Genomic DNA, 18,766 nt, shown 5'->3' with positions numbered 1-18,766 from the left:
ATCCTATTATTCATTAGTTTTACTACATTTCTTTTCATTGCTTGTTGTCAAACGAAAAAGACCTGGTCCAGCTGATACTTGATTTAGAAGTATCATTAAGAAAATGGATCTTCTGCGACAGCGAACATACTTCTCGTCATAAACAAAATTGTGAAACGTATCTCTAAGCCTGATTTTTGGAATAACGGTGCTGAGAGCTTTGAGACGGTATGCGCCAAAGGTTACGACGTGAGGGCTTCGACTGGTCCACAGTTAGTGATACGAACTGAGTCTCGCAGTCTCAAGTTCGCACAGTGCCTGCGCCTTGTGTGCGTTTGTGGACTAAATGCCGTCCTTCCCGGAGATTAAAATGTTAAGCACGCCGTTGCGCTACAATATCATTGCATTTACATGCTCCGCGTCCCCGCCGGCAAGGCCTCGCTGCAGCGTAATTACCTCATAGGCTCCATTACGGGCCGCGCCAGCTCCGGGAACACGACGTTGTAGCGCTCACCGACCGGCTCTGCCGGAAGTAACGTAATCTTCCGGCGGCAGCTTACGGGGCGAGGCCGTAGCAGGAGCGGTGCTGGGCGCGGGCAGGCCATCTGTCCGCACAGCACGTCACGCTCTTCTTATCTACGTTTGCTTTTTACTCTGCGCGTTGATCTGTTTACACAGTCTTCCAGTAAAGAATACCTAAAACCCGCGTGCAGATCGTTCAGTCTCTTTTCGGCTGGCAGACTGTTAAATTTAATTTGTGGTAAGGTCTTAGGGGACCAAACTGCTGAGGTCATCGGTCCCTAAGCCTACACACTACTTAATCTAACTTAAACTAACTGACGCTATGGACAACACACACACCCATGCTCGAGGGAAGATTCGAATCTCCGACGAGGGGAGCCGAACGGACCCATAGACCGCGCGGCTACCCCGCGTGGCAGTCTGTTAAATATATATAGTCTACATCTACATAAATAATCCGCAAACCACTATAAGGTGCATGATGGAGGGTTCCTTGCCCCACTAATATTAGGTCCCTTTCCTATTCAATCGCAAATGGAGAAAGAGACATCGACTGTGTATACGCCTCCGCACGAACACTAATTGCCCTTAACTTGTCTTTGCAGTTCTTAAACAAAATGTACGTTGGCGGTAGTAGAATACTTTGGCAGTCAGATGCAAATACCTGTCCTCTAAATTTTCTAAGAAGTGTTTTGAGAAAACGTCGTCGTCTACCCTTCAGGGATTCCCACTTGAGTTCCCGAAGCTTCCCTGTAATACTGGTATGTTGGTCGAACCTATCGGTAACAAATCTAGCATCACACCTCAAGAATAGGTCGCACTAGTGTCCTACATGCAGTCTCTTTTACAGACGAACCACATTTTCCCAAAACTCTCCCAATAAACCAAAGTCGACCATTCGCCTATCTTACTGCCGACTTCACGTGCTAGTTCCATTTCATATCGCTCTGTCATTCGGCGCCCCCCTAACATCATATCCAAATATTACAGAATATTGTCTTTCCTACTCATCTGCGTTAACTTACATTTTTCTACAGTTAGCGCAAGCTGTCATTTACTAAATCAGGCAGAGACTATGTCCAGTTCATTACGTGTCCTAATACAGTCACTCAACAACTACAGTTTCCCGTGCACAATAGCGTTATCAACAATCAGTGAGACACTGCTTATTACACTCTCCGACAACTCATAGGGATGGATTTCTGACTGGAACTGAAGGAAAAAAGATCATATGAACATCTGTCCGGAAATGGATGGTATGCGTCCAACGACAACAAATCGTACCGGAACGCGGCACAGAGCTCCATCACATCCATGTCACAACACATCTTCAGAGCGGCCTCCATGGGATGCAATGTACGTAGTTGTCATGCAGGTTACACATAATCGTACTTTGGCTTAGACCATGTTGGCGGGCCACTTGCTGGATCTTGTACTAAAGTTCCTCTCAATATCCTGTAGACCACTGTCCTCCACATTTGGTGTAGGCACAGTCCGCCGCCATCTTGCAAGTTCGTCTGTCTGAAAGGACCCATGATCACACAAACTCCCAAAAAGGGATTGAGGTGTTGAGTGATGTGGCAGGTGTCTATGAGGGTGCTTGTTTTGGTATAGCCGTGCTGCCTCTCGACCGTTTCCATTTACTTGGCCGTACACAGGAACCATCTCGGCTTGTTCCCGACATGAATACCATACCACTCAGCTGCTTACAGTATACACTGTGCCATTCACACAGCCTGCAACTCACAAAGAACACACGGCACGTGTTCAGAGGCACTTTTATTCGTCAGCACCATCTTCCGTGACAACGATGAATTTCCGGACGCACGTTCATAGGACCTCTTTTTCCTCCATTTCCGGTCAGGAATCTGTCGCTGCAGTTTGTCAGTTTTATTGATGTTCGCCTTGTAGGGGACAAGAGTTGTCTGTCATACCCGTGTCTCTGATGAACACTTGTCTGGAAACCCATCCCGTATGCTCGGATGTTCATTAACAGTCTGAAGTGGGCCACCATATCAAAACTTTCCGGAAATCTAGGAATATGGAATCTGTCTGTTGCAGTTTGTCCACGGTTCGCAGGATGTCGTGCGAGAAAACGGCAAGCGGAGTTTTTCGCGAGAGATCCTTCTTAATTTCGTTCTCATTTGTGGCCGGAAGCTTTCCTGTCTCAACGAAATTTATTATATTCGAACTCGGAACATGCTCAAGAATTCTGCAGCAAACTCATTAAGTATATTGGTCTGTAATTTTGCGGGTGCAAAGAGCCATATGTGAATGTTATTTAGAGCACCAGAAGCAACTTTATGGTTGGTTGATTTGGGGGAGGGATCCAAACAGCGAGGTTATCAGTTCCATCGGATTATGGAAGGATGGGGAAGGAAGTCCCCCGTGCCTTTTCAAGGGAACCATCCCGGCATTTGCCTGAAGCAGTTTAGGGAAATCAAGGAAAACCTAAATTAGGATTACCGGACGCGCGTTTTAATTGTCGTCCTCCCGAATGCGGGTCCAGTTTGGTAACCACTACGCCACCTCACTAGGTGGAATCATTATTTCTTTCCTACTGTATCTACGGACGTGGTATTTCTTCGTTACTGGCTTTTAATCACAAAATCACTTTAGCTGAAGCCCTTCCTCTCACTACAGGTAGAGGACACTAGACTAGCACGAGATTACTGTTAACAACAGGCACGTAAGTAATGTGAGAGATCGGAGCTGCTGAAGTTAAAGTATAGCAGCTCGTGAACTTGCTGTAACAAGTAGTCCAACAATTCAATAGTCCGGGTAGCATCATGATGACTGACTGCGTTTTCACTGCGTTTGCCCTCTCTGGCCCAGAATAGCTTCAGTACCTGTAAGAAAATGAAATTCTTTAATAACAACGTCTTTTTGAAGGAATAGGCACCTGGTTATATTTTGCAATTAACGCGTGGAGCTAAGAAAGTATGACCTTGAACTACAAGGATGATAATGATTTGTCTTGTCGTCGAAGACCAACTCTAACGACCTCAACACAGACTGCAGGATTAATGAATCAGTGCCAGAGACAGTATCGCTTCATAATATCTGGGAGTAATAATGCAAGACGATTGTGAATAATGTAAATAGCAGGCTTCGATTCACATACAGGATACTCGTAGACAATATATTATTTATATACACTCCTGGAAATGGAAAAAAGAACACATTGACACCGGTGTGTCAGACCCACCATACTTGCTCCGGACACTGCGAGAGGGCTGTACAAGCAATGATCACACGCACGGCACAGCGGACACACCAGGAACTGCGGTGTTGGCCGTCGAATGGCGCTAGCTGCGAAGCATTTGTGCACCGCCGCCGTCAGTGTCAGCCAGTTTGCTGTGGCATACGGAGCTCCATCGCAGTCTTTAACACTGGTAGCATGCCGCGACAGCGTGGACGTGAACCGTATGTGCAGTTGACGGACTTTGAGAGAGGGCGTATAGTGGGCATGCGGGAGGCCGGGTGGACGTACCGCCGAATTGCTCAACACGTGGGGCGTGAGGTCTCCACAGTACATCGATGTTGTCGCCAGTGGTCGGCGGAAGGTGCACGTGCCCGTCGACCTGGGACCGGACCGCAGCGACGCACGGATGCACGCCAAGACCGTAGGATCCTACGCAGTGCCGTAGGGGACCGCACCGCCACTTCCCAGCAAATTAGGGACACTGTTGCTCCTGGGGTATCGGCGAGGACCATTCGCAACCGTCTCCATGAAGCTGGGCTACGGTCCCGCACACCGTTAGGCCGTCTTCCGCTCACGCCCCAACATCATGCAGCCCGCCTCCAGTGGTGTCGCGACAGGCGTGAATGGAGGGACGAATGGAGACGTGTCGTCTTCAGCGATGAGAGTCGCTTCTGCCTTGGTGCCAATGATGGTCGTATGCGTGTTTGGCGCTGTGCAAGTGAGCGCCACAATCAGGACTGCATACGACCGAGGCACACAGGGCCAACACCCGACATCATGGTGTGGGGAGCGATCTCCTACACTGGCCGTACACCACTGGTGATCGTCGAGGGGACACTGAATAGTGCACGGTACATCCAAACCGTCATCGAACCCATCGTTCTACCATTCCTAGACCGGCAAGGGAACTTGCTGTTCCAACAGGACAATGCACGTCCGCATGTATCCCGTGCCACCCAACGTGCTCTAGAAGGTGTAAGTCAACTACCCTGGCCAGCAAGATCTCCGGATCTGTCCCCCATTGAGCATGTTTGGGACTGGATGAAGCGTCGTCTCACGCGTTCTGCACGTCCAGCACGAACGCTGGTCCAACTGAGGCGCCAGGTGGAAATGGCATGGCAAGCCGTTCCACAGGACTACATCCAGCATCTCTACGATCGTCTCCATGGGAGAATAGCAGCCTGCATTGCTGCGAAAGGTGGATATACACTGTACTAGTGCCGACATTGTGCATGCTCTGTTGCCTGTGTCTATGTGCCTGTGGTTCTGTCAGTGTGATCATGTGATGTATCTGACCCCAGGAATGTGTCAATAAAGTTTCCCCTTCCTGGGACAATGAATTCACGGTGTTCTTATTTCAATTTCCAGGAGTGTACATTGCCCATAGCGAATTCCGAAGTAGTTAGTTCATTTCAGGAGGCAGGAACAACTCTAAACGGGCAATTACACAAGCTGGCAGTAAAATATGAATGTATGAAAAGTAACAGCGAGGGAGTAGTGGATAACAGAGGAGCTACTTTACTTGGCTAACGAATGAACGAAGTGCAAAACTGTTCAGATAAAGAAATGAATGCAAGTACATGAATCATTCAGACACTAAACCAATAATGAACGCAAGTTAATTAAGGTGAAATAAAAGAAGATAACTGTCAAGAAATCTCAAAGTAAATGCTACTATGAAAAAGAAATTCGTCATGTAGAAAAGCATTTAAATGAAACTGCGTCAACTTAAAGAGCGCAAGCGATATCCCTTTGATAAACTCGGAGGAGAGAGTGGATGGGCGGAAAGAGTATATCGAGTACCTCTGCGAGACGAAGAAACGGTGTGCTAATGTTGCACAAAAGTAAACGTGTTTCGATGGGAGGCATATAGGGGATCCAGCATCACTCACAATTTGAACGAGCTTTGAAGACTTGATCAAACAAGACAGGAAGGATAGATATCGTTTATTGGGAATTTCTAAAATATTTGGACCAAGTGGCAACCAGATTTACATTTAGATAAACACTAGAGTCATACCATCGGACTTCCAGAAAAATGTTATCCACCCATTCCTGGAGATAGCGGGGCCATATAAAAGCGACAGCTGTCGCACAGTCAGCTTAGTAACTGACTCATGCAAGTTCATGGGCACAGTAATACACAGCGCAAAGAAAAAAAAACTACGAATCCGTTAGATGACAATCAGTTCGACTTTAGGAGAGGCACCAGAGAGACAATTCTTATGCTACGCGTGATGATGGAAGCAAACCTACAACACTTCCAGAGGGTTTGTGGACCTAGTTATTGGTCCGACAATGTATAGTGGTGGGAGACATTTCAGATCCTTAGTGGAATGTGTGTACGCTACTGGAAAAGAACATTGGTCCACACAACAACCAGGAGCTTTTCAGAATAATATTACCACGAAATATTTGCATGCAAGAAAAGTATAAATCCTTTGGGTAAGTATACATGAAAATGTTGTGTCTTTCTGAGCATCCAATTCAAACGTCCACGTCCCATGGTTTAAAGTGTTATACGTCACGATGCAATCCGACGGAGGACTTGGGTGGCAGCGTGCAGAACACCACAAATCAGCCTTTAGTGTATTGCAGCCGATTAAACATTTTCAGAAGAGAGGTACAATAAAACAATTACGGCTATTCTAATGCGTTGTGATCTCGTAACGTCAACATGACAAGTGCGCGGATTATTATGGTCTTCAGCCGTATGCACTTACACCGTCTGTGAAAAATGAGATGCTTCACTCCACAGCAAGATTGTCTTAAGCACAAGAAGGCGTGCGCCGTGGCTGTAAACAAAATTTTTCGTCACGTACCCAGTGATATAAAATGTCTGACAGAAAGCAAAAGTAAAATTCGGAAACAAAGTGAAAATTTTCTTCGTGCCACGTCTTTCTACTAGTAGAATTTCTGTTATTGTAATGTATAAAAGTGTTGCATATGAATTAGTAACCCACATCTGTATTTTTTAAATACACTCCTGGAAATGGAAAAAAGAACACATTGACACTGGTGTGTCAGACCCACCATACTTGCTCCGGACACTGCGAGAGGGCTGTACAAGCAATGATCACACGCACGGCACAGCGGACACACCAGGAACCGCGGTGTTGGCCGTCGAATGGCGCTAGCTGCGCAGCATTTGTGCACCGCCGCCGTCAGTGTCAGCCAGTTTGCCGTGGCATACGGAGCTCCATCGCAGTCTTTAACACTGGTAGCATGCCGCGACAGCGTGGACGTGAACCGTATGTGCAGTTGACGGACTTTGAGCGAGGGCGTATAGTGGGCTTGCGGGAGGCCGGGTGGACGTACCGCCGAATTGCTCAACACGTGGGGCGTGAGGTCTCCACAGTACATCGATGTTGTCGCCAGTGGTCGGCGGAAGGTGCACGTGCCCGTCGACCTGGGACCGGACCGCAGCGACGCACGGATGCACGCCAAGACCGTAGGATCCTACGCAGTGCCGTAGGGGACCGCACCGCCACTTCCCAGCAAATTAGGGACACTGTTGCTCCTGGGGTATCGGCGAGGACCATTCGCAACCGTCTCCATGAAGCTGGGCTACGGTCCCGCACACCGTTAGGCCGTCTTCCGCTCACGCCCCAACATCGTGCAGCCCGCCTCCAGTGGTGTCGCGACAGGCGTGAATGGAGGGACGAATGGAGACGTGTCGTCTTCAGCGATGAGAGTCGCTTCTGCCATGGTGCCAATGATGGTCGTATGCGTGTTTGGCGCCGTGCAGCTGAGCGCCACAATCAGGACTGCATACGACCGAGGCACACAGGGCCAACACCCGGCATCATGGTGTGGGGAGCGATCTCCTACACTGGCCGTACACCACTGGTGATCGTCGAGGGGACACTGAATAGTGCACGGTACATCCAAACCGTCATCGAACCCATCGTTCTACCATTCCTAGACCGGCAAGGGAACTTGCTGTTCCAACAGGACAATGCACGTCCGCATGTATCCCGTGCCACCCAACGTGCTCTAGAAGGTGTAAGTCAACTACCCTGGCCAGCAAGATCTCCGGATCTGTCCCCCATTGAGCATGTTTGGGACTGGATGAAGCGTCGTCTCACGCGGTCTGCACGTCCAGCACGAACGCTGGTCCAACTGAGGCGCCAGGTGGAAATGGCATGGCAAGCCGTTCCACAGGACTACATCCAGCATCTCTACGATCGTCTCCATGGGAGAATAGCAGCCTGCATTGCTGCAAAAGGTGGATATACACTGTACTAGGGCCGACATTGTGCATGCTCTGTTGCCTGTGTCTATGTGCCTGTGGTTCTGTCAGTGTGATCATGTGATGTATCTGACCCCAGGAATGTGTCAATAAAGTTTCCCCTTCCTGGGACAATGAATTCACGGTGTTCTTATTTCAATTTCCAGGAGTGTAATAATGACTAGCATGTAGCTATATTTACAGATTGATTTGTTATTTGAATGTAAAATGACTCGACCCACATCACTGCGATTTATCCTGTAAATTGTCCACGTAAAAAGACACTAAGTAACTTATTAAGTAACTAACTCAGAGCACGGTACCTTGCAAGTCAGGGATATGAGCCAGATCCGGGTCGAGCCCGCGGCGCGGATAAACTACCGTGGTCTGGTACACCGACTAGCCTGAGATCGGTTTTTACGCGGTTTGCCACCCTTATTTAGGCCAACGCTGGGCTATTCCTCAAATTCAGTCTCAGAGAGTACATACAGTACACAAAGAGTTGAGGTACCTTAACACACAGAGCAAAGTTCACGCGATGCACAGACATACGGCACACACGCCTTCCGTGTCTTAGATTACCTTGACGACTGTGACATCTGGAAGCCGTCCGACCTCGAAATTAAATGTCTACTAATAATAAACCTGTAAAACTGTCATGCCGGATTGTTTGTTTGAATAAGCTTCTTCAAAACTACTAGATGAATTTTCAAGGGGGTTTTCGCATGTAACTTGGACATAGCTTGTGGCACCGTATAGAACTCATTTCATCAAAATCGAGTTACGATAAAAAAGATATCGTAGTCGAAAGTTTTAATCATACAAAAATTGTAAATGCGACAATAACTCTATATGCTACATTTTGATGACTAATCCGGTGAATCAATTTCGATGAAATTGAACCAACATAAGCTACTTAAGAAAGATTGTAGTACATGACAATTATTGATTTCAAGAATATTACTCGAGCTAGGGGAAAAAATATTCACCCTTTGGAAAGCTATATACCTTCTGACTTTTGGTCTTTATCACGTTTGTAAAAATGGTTTTCTTCGTTGTATATGCTATGTGTTACGATTGAAAGTACTGAAAGCAATGCTTAAACAATCTATAATGTGTTTAATCCGTACTTCCGCACTATTTGTTGCACAATGTACATGTTATATAATATATAGCTACATCAATAGCATGATGAATGATTATAACCACGGACCTACTGTCGATATACACTCGTCCATTCGATAGCAGCATCACCTGGCGAGGAATGTGTGCTGTTCAGACACACACACACACGGCGCACGTAGTAGCAGTGAGCGTGCTGCCCGTGTGTGGAATGGGATAGGTGCGCGATGTATCTGAATTTGACCGAGGGCAGATTGTGATGGCCCGGAAACTCGGCACGAGGATTTCTAAAACTGCAAGATTTATTGGGTGTTCGAGGAGTGGTGTGACGAGTGTCTTCAACACTTGGCGAAACCGACGTGAAACCACGTCTAGACGTCGTGGGGTTGGGCGGACACCTCTCATTACAAATGCCGGACATCGCAGTCTGGGCAGACTAGTAAAACAGGATGGGCGGCGAGCTGTGACGGAACTAACATCAGGCTTCAATGCTGGGCAGATTACAAGTGTGCCTGAACACTCAGAGCACCGAACACTCCTGACGATGGGCCTCCGCAACCGGCGACCCATGCAAGTGTCAATGTTAACACCACGACATCGGCAACTATGATTTGAAAGGGCAGTTGACCATCAGCACCGGACGTTGTAAAATTAGATATTTGAGCGCGCACGGAGGCTTTCCGGCAGTCGTTCTTCCCGCGAACCATACGGGACTGGAACAGGAAAGGGAGGTGATGACAGTGGCACGTAAAGTGCCCTCCCCCACACGCCGTTGGGTGGCTTGAGGAGTATAAATGTAGATGTAGATGTAGACGTTGCCGCAGGGGCAGAGCGCTGCATGGTCTGATGAATCCCGATACCTTCTTCGTTATGCCAATAGGAGGGCGCGAATTCGTTGTCTTCCAGGGGAACAGCTCCTTGACACCTACTCTGGGGGACGGAGACCAGCTGGTGGCGGCTCCATTATGCTCTGGGGAACATTTACCTCCGTGACGTCCAAGGAGTATCGTAAACTGGTTGCAGACCACGCACACCCGTTCATGATGATCATGTTTCCCGACTGCATTGGCATTTTTCAACATGATGATGTGGCATGTCACAAGCCCAGAAATGTGATGGAGTGGTTCGAGGTAGACAGTGGGCGAGTTCCAGTTTATGTGCTGCTCCCTCCTCCCCCCCCCCCCCCCCTCCACACTCATCAGATCTGAACCCGATCGAACACATCAGGGATTTGATTGAACGTGGCGTCAAACCTCATCGCCCCCTACCAGGAATTTTCGGGAATTAGGTGACTTGTGTATGCAGGTGTGGTGCGATCACCCTCCAGCGACCGACCAAGGCTCCACTGGTTCCATGCCACGACACGTTGCCGCTGTTATCTGAGCTAAAGTTGGACATACTTGCCACTAGGCAGGGCTCATCTATGTGATTAGTCTGCTATTCACAATAAAGTGTCTGGCAGAGGGTTCAATGAACCACCTTCAAGCTGTCTCTCTACCGTTCCACTCTCTAACGGCACGCGGGAAAAACGAGCGCTTAAATTTTTCTGTGCTAGCCCTGATTACTATTTTATCGAGATGATCGTGGTCATAATGCTCAGGCTCATCAGTGTAGATGTGCATTTCTGGGTTTGCCCCTCTGAACGCACTGCTCGGCAGCGAAATTGTGCATGCCGACGTATTGTGTGTTAGGTAATGCTTACCTGAACAGTCAGATGCATGAGAGTAGCTGATTTTATTCCACCTATTAATCATCATAACGAAGCTATTGGTATGAAAGCACAGCCATGGGGCCAGCCGGAGTGGCCGAGCGGTTCTAGGCGCTACAGTCTGGAACCGCGCGACCGCTACGGTCGCAGGTTCGAATCCTGCCTTGGGCATGGATGTGTGTGATGTCCTTTGGTTAGTTAGGTTTAAGTAATTCTAAGTTCTAGGGGACTGATGACCTCAGAAGTTAAGTCCCCTAGTGCTCAGAGCCATTTGAACCACAGCCATGGGTAACAGCTGGTTCTAAAAAAAAAAAAAAATTAATTCTCAGACCCCGTACTGTAGGCGGTACATGGTAGGGAAAAGAAAACCTCAGTGTTTTGGCAGTGATACCAAAGTGAATAATATAGTGCAGCAGCCTACTACGATTCGAAAATTCAAAACTCTTGTACCAATATGAGAAACGCTTAACTAACAGTCCAGATCACATAAAGAAATAAAGAAAGCTTCAGTTTTATAAGTGACATTTTTTTCTAACATAGTGCTTTGTTCTACTAGTATCCATTAAAGTTAGAAGATCCTTACGTCTTAGACTACCGTTGAAAAGGCAGGATTGACTACTGTGCGATATTGTGCTCGCCACATGCGGTAGCTCCTTTCACACCGTTTTGTGGAACAGGTAATAAGCACAGCGGTGCGGCTTCTCTCAGCAAATTACCGTGGCTCAGCTCACTTCACCTTACCCACCTCGCGTCGCGTCGCGTCGCCACGCTACGCCAGAACACGCACAGGTGCCGGCGGGGGCGCTGGGTTAATTAAAAGTTGAGGCAGCCAGCAGCCGACAGCGGGCTGCCCTGAGCCGCGCTGCTAATCGCCCCGCGGTCACCGCGCCCCGTGCGAGATTACGGAGCCGCTATGCGGCTGCACACTATGACGCTGCCGCGAGTCGCCACCGACCTGTAGCGACAGGTGGTCTCAACCTCGCAAATGTGCCACAGTGACACGTCATCCTCCTACACTGGTGTACAAAAGTAAGAACGAAAGTAACTTCCGCAAGTGTCACTGCCACGTAACATAGCTCGATGAAACATGAACCACGCATACGAAAAATTGCTACAGTATAGTACACACGGTGAATGAAATACCCAAAGAGAATAACAGAAATTATACCTTTATTCAGACACAATAATTACACCATTCATGACGGCCCACTGGAATTACAAAAGCCGAAACACAGTTCTAGCCGGCCGGGGTGGCCGAGCGGTTCTAGGCGCTACAGTCTGGAACCGCGCGACCGCTTCGGTCGCAGGTTCGAATCCTGCCTCTGGCATGGATGTGTGTCATGTCCTTGGGTTAGTTAGGTTTAAGTAGTTCTAAGTTCTAGGGGACTGATGACCTCAGAAGTTAAGTCCCATAGTGCTCAGAGCCATTTGAACCATTTGAACACGGTTCTAAATAGGGTACGTAATCACCACGGGTGGCAATGCATGCCCTGCGACGCGCTGCCATGCTTACCACAAGGTTGTATTTGTAGTAGGACGTTACATTCCTGCACCAGCGCGGTTGAAAACTTTTGGATCGTCGTTGGTGTATGGAGACGTGTTACAACACATCTCCCCAGTAAATCCCGCAAATGGTCCGTGGGATTCAAGTCGTGGATGCGGGCAGGCCAGCCCATTTGCAGAATAACCTCTCGTTGCAGAACCACCACGGCTCGCGCTGTTCCATGCAGTCACACATATTCATCCATGAAAACGAAGTCTGCCATGAAAGCAGAAAGCACCTCTGGAAAGACACTTGGGGAAGTACGCTTTTGCGACGGTTGCCCATAGAGAAATGCACCGGAATTTTTTCTCTCGGCCGAAAACAATGCTAGGAAAGCGAAACGTAACGTATGTACGAGGGCTGAATGAAAATTAATGCCTCCGCCTTCGTTAATGGGGGTTTGGATGGAAATATTTTAATAAATCAAACGCAGAAATAATCCTTAGAAAATGTTCTTTAATTACCAATATTCACTTTTCCACATAATCACCAGCCAATTGGATACATTTCTGCCAACGATGAACTAGTTTTCTGAAGCTGTCGCGGAAGAAGTCGACACTCTGCTTCCGCAACCACAGTCTCACAGTTCTCTCAACGTCTTCATCAGAGGCATAATGATGTCCACACAGACAGTCTTTCATTATCTGGAACAGATGGAAGTCAGACGGTGCTAAGTCTGGACTGTATGGAGGATGCCTTACGGTGGTGAGATTCAGTCTCTGAAGTTCTGCTGTGATGGTACGTGAAGTGTGTGGTGTGGTATTGTCATGCAGGAAAACAACAACGCACAGTACTCACATCAACACAATCACCGTAAACTGCTTTCATTCTCTAATGAATCTCCTTTGGCATTACACCTTCTGCTTGCCAAGAATTCAATGACTGCATGTTGCTTAAATCGCATTGACCGAGCGTCTGCGCAGGGTTCCATGTTTTACACTGTAACTGTTGTGACGTAACAAGACTGTTACGCCACACTGAAGTAGCCGAAAGAAAGGCACGCGTACACACACGCCGACTGGCGTCAAGTCTGGAACAAGATACGTTATGACTGTTATCAAGAAAATACGTAGCTGTGGAATATACTTAACTTTATTATTCCTTGTGATACATCTCTCTTGACTATACAAATGCGACTCGTAAGATACATGCACTGTTACAATTGGCGCCTTGCTAGGTCGTAGCCATGGACTTAGCAGAAGGCTATTCTAACTGTCTCTCGGCAAATGAGAGGAAGGCTTCGTCCGTATTGTCGCTAGCAATGTCGTCCGTACAACTGGGGCGAGTGCTCTATCGTATATCGAGACCTGCCTTGTGGTGGCGCTAGGTCTGCGATCACACAGTGGCGACACGCGGGTCCGACATGTACTAAATGGACCGCGGCCGATTTAAGCTACCACCTAGCAAGTGTGGTGTCTGGCGGTGACACCACAGTAATAACACAACCGTTCAATCCAAAGGCTTCCCGCCAACTGGAGCTGCAGAGAAGAGGCTATGGAAAACGTCAGTACCTGCCGCATACCAATGCTGCCAACTGTTGAAGAGTAACGAAGATGGAGGCATTAGTTTTCAGTCAACCCTCGTATTGTTTGAAGTCTCCTGAGTGAGTGCGCCAAGTTTCCGTCACTTCCGAGAGATAGCACAGCTGCAGGACACTTTCAAAATGGAGTCTGTAGCGTCTGTAGGTGATGCACGTTAGAAGCAACGTACCGTCATTGAATTTCTCACTGCAGAGAAAGTAACTATGGGGAATATCCACAAGCGCTTGTGCAAAGTCTACAGAGCATCTGCTGTCGACAGAAGTGCAGTTAGGCGCTGGCCACGGAGAGTGACGTCATGAGAAGGCGGTTCGGCGGAGCTCCACGACTTGCAGCAGTCGGGGAGACCATCCACGGCTGTTACACCTGACATGTTGCAGCACGCTGATGTGATTCGCGAGGACTGACGCATTACGACTCGACAGTTGGAAGACATTTTGAGGACGATGAGGAAGTGATTCACACAGTGAAGCACTGGCTCCACCACCAGTACAAGGATTGGTACTGGCAGGGCACACCAGTCCTTGTTTCGTCCTGGAGGAAGGGCATAGAACGGGATGGAGATTAAGGGTGGAAATAGAGTTTGTAGATAAAACACCAATCTTTCGTGTGTGTAATTCGCATTATGTTGAACAAAGAATCGTTGAAGGAAAAAATGCGATGCCTTACTTTTTGGGCAACCATCGTACATTAACGTTGACCAGGAGCATGCCTGTTCAAAGATATGGATGTCAGAATGCCCGATAAACATTATGCTCCTCATATCGTAACACCTGGACAACCAAACGATAATGTTCGACAATGTTCCTCGGTGCACTACGTGTTCCCCTCGCCTTACCGTATGAGGCTACGCCCAGCATTGTCGAACGTGATTGTTTGGGGGGCCCAGATGTCACGGTGTGAGGAGGCATAATGTTGCATAGGTGTATTAACTCCCAAACCTTTGAACACGATATACTCACTGTCAACGTTATTGTGAGAAAGTACAGCTTCCCCATGAGCGCCTTTTCAGGGATTTTGTTTGAGACTACAATAAATAGTGGAAAAATGACAATACATTAAATCAACGTACCAGTTGTTTTAAAACTTTTTTTAAAAAATGTAGACCTATTATAATATTAGTCTTTCGTTATCTACACTAATCATAGTAATACTACACTACTGGCCATTAAAATTGCTACACCACGAAGATGACATGCTACAGACATGAAATTTAACCGACAGGAAGAAGATACTGTGATAAGCAAATGATTAGCTTTTCAGAGCATTTACACAATGTTGGCGCCGGTGGCTGACATGACGAAAGTTTCCAACCGATTTCTCATACACAAATAGCAGTTGACCGGCGTTGCCTGGCGAAACGTTGTTGTGATGCCTCGTGTAAGGAGGAGAAATGTGTACCATCACGTTTCCGACTTTGATAAAGGTCGGATTGTAGCCTATCGCGATTGCGGTTTATCGTATCGCGACATTGCTGCTCGCGTTGGTCGAGAACCAATGACTGTTAGCAGAACATGGAATCGGTGGGTTCAGGAGGGTAATACGGAGCGCCGTGCTGGGTCCCAACGACCTCGTATCACTAGCAGTCGAGATGACAGGCATCTTATCCGCATGGCTGTAACGGATCGTGCAGACACGTCTCGATCCCTGAGTCAACAGATGGGCACGTTTGCAAGACGACAACCATCTGCACGAACAGTTCGACGACGTTTGCAGCAGCATGGACTATCCGCTCGGAGACCATGGCTGCGGTTACCCTTGACGCTGCATCACAGACAGGAGCGCCTGCGATGGTGTACTCGACGACGAACCTGGGTGCACGAATGGCAAAACGTCATTTTTTCGGATGAACCCAGGTTCTGTTTGCAGCATCATGATGGTCGCATCCGTGTTTGGCGACATCGCTGTGAGCGCACATTGGAAGCGTGTATTCGTCATCGCCATACTGGCTTATCACCCGGCGTGATGGTATGGGATGCCATTTGTTACACGTCTCGGTCACCTCTTGTTCGCATTAACACCAGTTTGAACAGTGGACGTTACATTTCAGATGTCTTACGACCCGTGGCTCTACCCTTCATTCGATCCCTGCAAAACCCTACATTTCAGCAGGATAATGCACGACAGCATGTTGCAGGTCCTATGCGAGCCTTTGTGGATACAGAAAATGTTCGACTGCTGTCTTGGCCAGCACATTCTCCAGATCTCTCACCAATTGAAAACGTCTGGTCAATGGTGGTCGAGCAACTGGGTCGTCACAATACGCCAGTCACTACTCTTGGTGAACTGTGGTATCGTGTTGAAGCTGCATGGGCAGCTGTACCTGTACACGCCATCCAAGCTCTGTTTGACTCAATGCCCAGGCGTATCAAGGCCGTTATTATGGCCAGAGGTGGTTGTTCTGGGCACTGATTTCTCAGGATCTATGCACCCAAATTGCGCGAAAATGTAATCACATGTCAGTTCTAGTATAATATATTTGTACAATGAATATCCGTTTCTCATATGCATTTCTTCTTGTTTTAGCAATTTTAATGGCCGGTAGTGTATGGGCATTTAATTCGTGACGAGATGCGAATCCCCGATCATCTTCGCAGTGCTGTGTGTTAACTTTGGTCACTGGTCTCTTTGATTTCTTGTTTACGCACCGAAGCGCTCAGTCGCGCTGCTCATGTGTTTGTATTCCTGTGTTTTTCCTGGAGGTGTACGGACTGTGCACACAAGTAGAGGTGGCTGTGTCGCTCCCTATACTCAGGAAAGCATATGTCGATTCATTTCAGTTTATCTCGTCGACTGGGCGAATGATGTGGAAGCACACCTTAGGCACCCTCGGTTTCATGGGAAGTAACCACGAAATTTTAATACTTTCATCAAGAATTTTATCTTTATCGTTTTTATAGATTCTTGTAAAATAATTCTAATAATGAAGGCTTGCTGCTTCGAAACGCGTCAGGTTTAGTACTTTTGCATTGCGAGAAGTTGTTGAGCCTAAGACGATAAGTGTACGTTGAACGACTGCGGGTTTTATCAAATAGATAGAAAAGTGGTGTTAGTTCTCTGTACTGTCCTGATATTACCGTTGCTTTCTGCAGTACGCACCTCACTGTATTTTCACTAAACATAACTGGATTATTGTGTCTTTGGAAATTCTTTGAACTCTAATAAAACATCTTACCACTTTCCTGAGTCTACATCTACATGGACACTGTGCAAATCACATTTAAGTGCCTGGCAGAGGGTTCATCTATTCGTTAACGACATACAGTAACAAACAGATTTCTCTGATATTGTATTGGCTCATATTTTCCACATAGACAACACAAGTGTGAACACACACTCACGCAATCAAGCCAACCAACAAAATAATAATAATAATAATAATAACAATAATACAGTATCATATGCAGTGTATTTGAGCATACGTGGTTTACTTATAAGTATCAGAATTTAATACATTTACGTCGCGTAAGACTTTTAGTGATGCACAGTTTTGTTATTACTTTGTACCTTCTGTTGCCAGTTTAAGTAGATTTTACGTCAAAGTTCAGTCGCAAAACATATGCGCTACAGTTTGTTTGCTACAATAAATTGATGTTATTAGACATCCCACCCATTTTAGCAATTTCTCTCCCAGACGCGAATTTGACTGCATATTCATATACGGAAGCTATAAGGTACTAGACTGCGGAAGAAATTAACGAGTTCGTGTTTTTTACTAAAATCGGACTATCTACCGTTACCTTGAGTGTATTTCCAAAATTTTGCACTGCAAACTTGATTTATTTTATTATTTCACTTCCTACTGCACGTGAACATTTTGAGGTTCATTTAATTCACTACTCTAAAATGATTTGGCAATGATTATGACGTTCGACGTCTTAGTAAAAATGCTTTTGTTGCTGTTTTTCGGCTGCCGTGAAACATGCATTTCTGAGACTCTCGTACCTCTGACTGAAGGCAGTTCCGGTTAGCTGTGTGAAACTCACTGGGCCGCGCTGCCGTCGCTGATCTGAGACGGTACGAAAATGACGGTATCTTCAATTCGAAATTTTAAAATAAATTGGCTAAAAATTAATACAGCGATGATTCCGCTCCAAACTGTAGTTCAGCGTGCATTAAACGTCTTGATTAAGCTAAGGAAGATTTCAGGATTGATTTATCTGACTCTTCGGTTCTCTTATAACAATAGTATCTGCATTATTATTTTATTTGCTAATATGAAGTGCCCATTTGTTTAAAACATCTACTTTTCGCAGGCAAATTGCATGCTATTGCCTCAAAAATGATAAAACAGCAGTAAATTTTCTGTCACTTACGAAGATCTATGCAAGAGTCACTGACACAGTTGAACAGTTTGTTCATCTGCCACAGTTCAACTACATAACACAATCGACGCATGCCTGCCCCTTTACTGACAAATATAATTTTTCTTGGCTGTTCTTGACGTCACAGTATGATACCACGCCTTCCGCCCACAGGTCTTCAATAAGAGTACAAGCAGTTAATAACCTTCACACTGACGTACTTACCGTCCACCATTAAACAATTCTCGGTGTCTCCTGTTCTTCTCTTCTTCTTTGAAATCTTCTTCGTCCAATTAACTCAACTTGACATTCCGTTGACATTGTAATTCTGTCAGAGACGGCAAAGGACCTGGAAAAGCAGCTGAACAGAATGCACAGTGTCTTGAAAGGAAGATATAAGATGAACATCAACAAAAGCAAAACGAGGATAATGGAATGTAGTCGAATTAAGTCGGGTGATGCTGAGGGAATTAGATTAGGAAATCAGATGCTTACAGTAGTAAATGAGTGTTGCTATTTGGGGAGCAAAATAACTGATGATGGTCGAAGTAGAGAGGACGTAAAATGTAGACTGGGAATGACAAGGAAAGCGTTTCTGAAGAAGAGAAATTTAT

The sequence above is a fragment of the Schistocerca piceifrons genome, chromosome 2, assembly GCF_021461385.2.
Source record: "Schistocerca piceifrons isolate TAMUIC-IGC-003096 chromosome 2, iqSchPice1.1, whole genome shotgun sequence".
Taxonomy (NCBI): Eukaryota; Metazoa; Arthropoda; class Insecta; order Orthoptera; family Acrididae; genus Schistocerca; species Schistocerca piceifrons.
This window is presented reverse-complemented; position numbering follows the sequence as displayed.